A 7,538-nucleotide genomic window follows, 5' to 3' on the forward strand; every position below is an offset into this window, starting at 1 on the left:
AGGGCGCATACTTTGAATAAAATATTTGTTATCATTCTCTTGAAATAAATGTGTTTTTTTCTTGAAAAAATACCGGTTTCATATGTATACACCTGGTACCTTAACCTACCTTCATATTGATCAACGACGACATATAAAACAGTTTCTTGCTTCCTTGAAAGTAGCTTTGCATTCTGCTTTCTGCAACAGCAGTACCGCAAACTTCAATCGCACTCTCAACAATGAGATCTCGAATCTTAGTGGATGTGTCCTGTATATATTTATTGTTTATTAGCGCTTTCCAAGTTGCCTCACCTATGCGTTCATTTATCCTATTTTAAACATCTATTCGCACTTTCAGTTTTTTTAGATTCTCAAACTTGGTTCGCCTTTTTCGTTTTTTTCTCTTCTTTCTTCTCCATCTCCGACCTATATTTATTTTGGAGAATAAAATTTAATGATCGGAATTGTATTCAGAACCTCTCACGGCCTTTGTTTATGGAGCTAGCTACATTAGTCTTTAATCCGCAACAGCGAAGTAAATTCTACTGTGGCTTTATCCTTTGCACCAGGTGTAATTCTTTGACTACGATAGCAGGTACTTATAATATTATATAAGGTGTGCCAGAAGGCGCCTTTTACTTCGTTCCACTCACCATCAACTGATGATAAATAATTTTCGCTATGATAAATAATGTTCTAATTCCTACTTTTATTTTATCCTAAAGAAATTTAGAATATATAATTCTATCATCCCTGAGATGTTTACCTACTCTCTCATTAGTAGGTATAGCTAAAGTATAGTTATAGAATAAAAAGATAATATAATATGAGACAATCGTTGTATTCTTAATAATGCAATTGGAGACCTAAATGACATCAAATTAGAGATCTAGAATCATGATTTTTACAGCATATACATTTTTTCCTAACCCCCTTGAAACCGCGCCATTGCTTGCAGGTAAAGTAGGCGTAATATGTCCGCTCGCAGCCCAGGAACGGTCAAGCATTCGCGCTCCGTCGCTGGGACGCCATAAAAATTTCCATCCGCTACAAATATGCAGCATCGAGTGAACATGAGGGTGACACCCCATGATTGCGGAACTGCAGTTACAGATGTAAATAAGTAGGACTGTGTTGATAACTGATAATCAACACCGTCTACCTATCTAAATCTTCAACTGAACACCTATACCCTAGTCAACATCTAAATCTTATACAAATGTAAAGCTGATATTGTTAATGACCAGTTGTTGTCATTTAAATCGCGAGAAATTTACAAAGCGCCTGACCTAACCTATGCGGCATGGACAGCTCCAAATCAAATTAATTGGGCATCGGAGAAGGTTCTGAAAGCTTTTTCGCCCAATTGTCTGGCAAATAGGCGCCCCATACTCTGTAAGCTAAATCAGTGATGCATAACTTGCTCGCCCGCGAGCGAGTTAGCGGGCCAACACGGGCAGCGCGTGGGCCAATACGTGTGCAGTATGCTGGAAACAGCTCACGCACGAGCCGGCCGTGTATGCACACAGTGTACCAACCAATCATGCGCGATCTGTCGCGCTGCTGCGGTGCGGGCTGGTTACGTACCATTCACATATCGGACCGCCACTCGAGACGCAAGAGTTTTCGACGTTGAGAATTTGTTTCGAGTGCCGTACCGATAGGTAAACGGTATATAGCCAGCTCGCACTGCAGCAGGGCGACAGATCGCACACTGTTGGTTGGCCGTCTGTGTGTGTGCACGGTCATATCGTGCGTGAGCCGTTTCCAGCATACTGCACACGTATTTTCTTGTGCGAATACCTTTAAAGCCCATACTTGCTGGGTTGTTTATCACTGGTGCAAATGGTCAAATTTGAATTATTTTGATAAATATTCATTTTTTTTGTTGATGATTCAAAAATTTGCATGGGAAATTCGTCTGTTCTCACAAAATTATACATTTTTGTTGAAAATTCACTCTTTTGTTTAAAAATTAATGTCTTTTGTTCAAAATGTACCTATTTTGTGAAAAATGCGACTGTTTGGTTGAATTCAACTATCATTTATTTTATACTGGGGTATTCTTTGATTGAAATGCCCACAATTACATTTTTTGTAAAAAATCTTATATTTTATTTACAAAAATTCAAATACTTACTTAAGAGTTAAGTTATTAGAAGAAAGATTCATTTTTTGGCCAAGCATTCAAAAATTTACCAAAATATTCGTCTTTTTAGGTAGAAAATTAATCTTCTTGGCTGAAAATTCACCCTGTTGATTAAAAGTGTATCTCTTTGGTTGACAATGTACGTATTTTGTTAAAAATGCAACTGCTTTTAGTTAAATTCAAGTTAAACTATTATAATAAAAATATGCGTGATCGGTAACTAATTTTCTATTAGATATATCATCCTATATGGCAAGCTTGTTTTCAAGGAGTGTAGGATAAAAATTATCGTGAGTATCAAGAGCGTATGGCTATTTAGCATCATGTGACTCCCGCCATCGCTCCGCATGGGCAGCAAGTTTACACTCCTAAAAATAGCCCTCTTTACACTCTTGATGCACAATGTACTATTTGCAATATCTAAGCTCAGCTCAACTTTGAGAAATTCTTTATATTATGAAAAATATAACATTCTGTCCTTTATCAAAATAATACATTGGCCAAATTTTTTTAATGCTATAATATTTATATGGTTATAGGAATCAAAGATTACCGGATCTCTTAGCCGCGTATTAAAAATAACAAGAGGAAGAATATGAGCTTCTTATTTACACCTTCTTGCTTGAAGGAATCTGCAAAAAATATTAAAAAACTGAGCGGCTTAAGTTTACTTTCTCGATGTTTTTGACATGTGGTTATGGTGCCAACTGCTGATCGTGAAAAATGACTTGTACTCTGATCGAGTTAAATCAACATTTAAATTTACATTCTATTATTATTCAAGAAATATTTTATCTGTATTTATCTATATAAAAATTTAATACCAAATTTCAGAAAAAAATAATCCACATACCTTTGACTATCTTTTCCAGTATAGGTCTACTTTAAAGTATTCCTATAATTCATCTATACTTAACCCTTTGCCGCCCTTTTTATTTTTACTACTTCCGCCGTCCGAGTTGTTCACCTGTATCCACCCCTTCTCCACTAATACAGTTTGCGATAAAAAAATAATTTGAATATTCGAAGTTATTATTCAAATCCTCTTTTTTGTCATTCAATTGTTTTTGAATAGTTACATTTTTTGTTTGTTTTAAATAATTCTTTCTTCCCTATGAAATTCGACCTCAAAAAATCGCCTGGGTCACGTATGACCCACAAGGACGACGGATGGTTATATATAGATTAAGTATATCACATACTTCATATATACTTTGCTATACTTCATTTGTATACATCAGCTATACCTCAGCTATGCTACAGCTATCCATTGGGCCGCGCTTTCCAAATTCGGCGGCGTGGTGAGAACTCTGGGATCGAGTCTCCCACTCCCCCTTGCCGTGTCCACGGAGTGGGCGCGGCCTCGCGCGCCAACGCGCCCAGTGCATATAGGAACGCACCTACGCCAGCGTCGTCACTCGGCTTCGAGCCTTCCCACTAATCGGATGTATTTCGCTCTAGTGTTTCCTTCGTCTGAGCTTGCTCTCCCAGCCTAGGGAAATCGCTCGAATAAAGAAAATATAGGAATCACTTCTATGTCTATACATTTTATTTAATACCTGCTCTTTTCAGAGCAATCTCTTCCACGTACTAGTTTTGTTTTGGAAGAGGGACCTCCCTGGTGCCTTTCGTTTGCCGATCCATCCCTCTCCTCCTGCTAACTGCCAGCGCTCCGGCAGTCCGCCAGTTATCAGCCGGAGAGGTTGCGATACAAACCTGGGGATTCACATCCACCCTTTTCGAGAAATCAACGGCGCTCCGGCAGTCCGAAGACAATCGACTTGGATGGATGGTTTGAATCCCAGGCAGAGGAGACGCGGCCGTGAGCAGGAGAGCCTGCCAACCCCCTTCATCCGGAGGATACCGGTCGGTCCACGATCAGTCGCTGTGGGAACCTCGGGCTATCAGCGCCCGTCAGGAACTTCGTTCTCCCACCAGGAGGTGGGGACTTTCGTCGCTGGAGTAAACCGGTTCGCGTCCAGAGCCACGACCCGAAGCACACCATTGAATCGTCCCACACCCCCTCTACTACCAGGGGGAGAATCGCCTAGGAGGGCCTTGAAGCGGCGAAGGGAAAAACAGGTCTGGCAGTCACGGGCCAACACATCCCGGATGGATATCTACCCTCGACACGCAAGAAATTGGAGGATTTAAATATTAAAAAGGAGGACCCTGCCATAGGCGCATTCTGGAAGCGGCGAGATTTCTACCGGGACCTGGTACGAAAGCCCGCCGAGGGGCACCGGCCGTGTGGCGACGAGAAGGACGGGTGTCATAACCATCAGTTTTACGGCCGGGGCAGGCCTCGCTTGGCATACCCCAGGAGTTTACACAGCCGGCCGGCTGTGAAGCGAAATCGAGCTTCTTTGTCTTCAAGTTCCTTTCATCTGTCAACCTCGTTGGTGAAAAAAAATAAATGTCACTTGTCGATCTCATGGCACCATAACCTCTCAAGTTTAGCAGAAATCGTACACAGGTTGCCGAGACGGCAGCAACGCGATTTCCCATTCTTGTAGATCGAATCATATGAATCGGTATTTGATCCTCCATATGAAGAAAATGATAGGATACTCATTGTCCATAACTAAAATATTGATTATTTATTGATGGTTATGATTTTCACATTCTTACGACAAAGGCATATTTTACATACTCGAACTAAAATATACCTAAGTTAAGTATAAAAATAATACAATTCTGTGTCTACTAACAGGGAAGGTACTTCAGGTGTCCGTCGCTGATTTGATTTTCGCTGATGAATGTTGTAGTACTCGAAAAACTAAGCGACACGCATTTTTTTATCAGTGGAAAAACATTTATGGGGGTGAAACAGCCCCTCAAATATAGGGGTCTCAAGTGTCAATTGTAACGTTTTGTGTATAAAACCCAAATTGATTTCGATTAAACCTATTGGAAAAGTTTCCTCGCGTGACAGATGAATAACGTAATTTTTTCAAAAAATAAAAATGAAGAGGATAAAGCAGCCGAATATTTATTTAAGGTTGTGATAAAAATGTTTGAATTCATACAAAAAAATTGAAAAAAAATATTAGGCGTTTGAGACAAAAATAAAGTTGACCTGTTACACCAAAATTTTTTTTTTTAAATTCATGGGGTTGGCCATCCCTAAAACTTTTTATTTTGTGTCTATGATAATATATACTGTCCATGCCAAAAACGGGAAACTAATTTGATAACAAAGGAGTGTATCAAAGGCCAATACAATAGATCATTTTGTTCAAAAGTTATCGTGATGATAGACAGACATATTCGTAAAAACCTGTTTTTCAGATTCATGGGGTCTCAAAACGTGAACTTTTGGCAAAAACTGGGAGAGGGGTCAAATTTTAAACAAATCGAATACCTTTTCTGATGGATATGTATTAACATGAAAAAATAACAGATTATTAATTAAAATTTTTGAGAACCGACACACGAGACGAACAAGAAATTAAATGATAAAAGTTGTGATTAGAATGTGCCCACGAAGCGGGCAGAGTTTTTTATTTTTTACTGTTAACCATGTTTTTCATGATTAAAGCTAAAACCATACATCTTATCAAAAAGTGTTTGATAAAAGGTTTGGATATCTTTTTCAAATGCTCAATTTTTGTCTCTTCATCTTTCTCGGTATTTTGCATAGTTTGGCCAAAAAATGTAAGTTTGGGATTTTTCATAATTTCTTATGCTGTCAAAATATGAGATTTTGATTCTTTGAAAAAATTGTTATGATAATCTTGTAGGGCATTCAAAAGGTAACATTTTTCTTCTCTAGGCTTTTTTTCATATCGTGCGTTATTTGGCCTAACCTGTTCATTTTCGTGTGTTTTTTGGAATTTTCTAACTGCTATAACTCTGGTTATTTTTGAATTTATGAAAAAAGTCATCAGGATAAATTGTTCGAATTTTTTGAATACTATAACTAACCGCACAGAGAATTTTTGAAAAAGTGGTCTTAAAAATATTCAAAATGTGCCCAGTTTTTGAATTTTTATCCAAAATGACTGGCTAACGAAAGTGGCCTTTAGTTTAGCACACTAAAAGAGTGTACCAAAGGCCAATTTAATAGATTAATTTTTTCAAAAGTTATCGTGTTCACAGACAGACAGACATGCAGGCATACAGGCATACAGACACATTCGTAAAAACCTGTTTTTCGGATTTAGGGGGTGTCAAAAAGTGGACATTTGGCAAAAACTGGGGGCGGGGAGGTCAAATTTCACACAAATCTAATACCGTCTCTGATGAGAATGTAAAAAAAACATACGCGGGGGTAAACGACCCCTATATATTTTCAAATACGTCGAAAATTGTCAAATGAATTGGGAAAAACTGTTGAAGGAAATACATTTTGCACTTTAGACAAAAATAAATTTGACGTGTTTCGCCAAAAAATTATAAAAAAATTAATAGTGGTAGCTACCCCTAAATACTTTTTATTTGGTTTCCATCATAATATATACTTTCCATACACAAAGACAATTGGAAACAAGTTTTATACCGAAGGAAGTAAAATAAATTCCACCCAGCATTAATGAAAAAAATTACGTGGGGGTGAACCACCCGCTGATTATGTATAGAATTGTAAAATATGTCTAAACTCGAGAAAAAAATCCAAGCAAAATACGTGTTGCATGCAATTTATGGCAGAATGTGCAATATTAGAATAGCTGAAACGAATATTGAATCTTTAATTTCGTTCCTGTAAGAATAATTTTAAAATTTACAATTTTATTTAATTATATATTATAATATTTACTAAATATTTTACAGTTAGGCCTCATTATTCGTTGTCAGCTATTTTATTACTGTACATTTTGCGATACCTGTGATCTTGCGACAAAACAAGGTGATTTTGAATCCAAATTTTAATATTATTTTAACAGTAACAACAGGAAAAATTCAACCTTTAGACGTCTGTATTTGGGTTTAGAGTTTAGAAAAATTATCTGCGTCGTTGTAGATAAAGTAGGTAAATTCGAAAATTCTATGTTTAGTGGTGCAAGAAATCATTATGCTTTAAACACTTTTTTCAAGAATATCATTATTGTTCAAAGTTCGAAGAATACATGTTCGATATACTGTCTAGAATTCACGATGTTGTAAATTTGAACTGAACGTATTATTTTTTGTATAGACTATATATGCTTTTCAATTATTTTTATCATTTTGTGTGTAAAAGTAGTTAAGGGGTAGTTAACTTCTTTAATTCTTATTTTTCTTAAAAATATATGAATACCTTCGTCCTGTTTTTTGTGCAACACGTCTTTTTGGATTTGTTTTGCTCCATTTAGCCCTATTTTATAGTTATATACAGTCTGTCAAGTTAAAGCGTGGGTGGCTTTACTCGCAGTCGGTAAGGTGTATCGACATGATTTTGGTGTCAAAATATTAAGAAGAGCTCCCT

This window comes from Belonocnema kinseyi, chromosome 1, assembly GCF_010883055.1.
Source record: "Belonocnema kinseyi isolate 2016_QV_RU_SX_M_011 chromosome 1, B_treatae_v1, whole genome shotgun sequence".
Classification (NCBI taxonomy): domain Eukaryota; kingdom Metazoa; phylum Arthropoda; class Insecta; order Hymenoptera; family Cynipidae; genus Belonocnema; species Belonocnema kinseyi.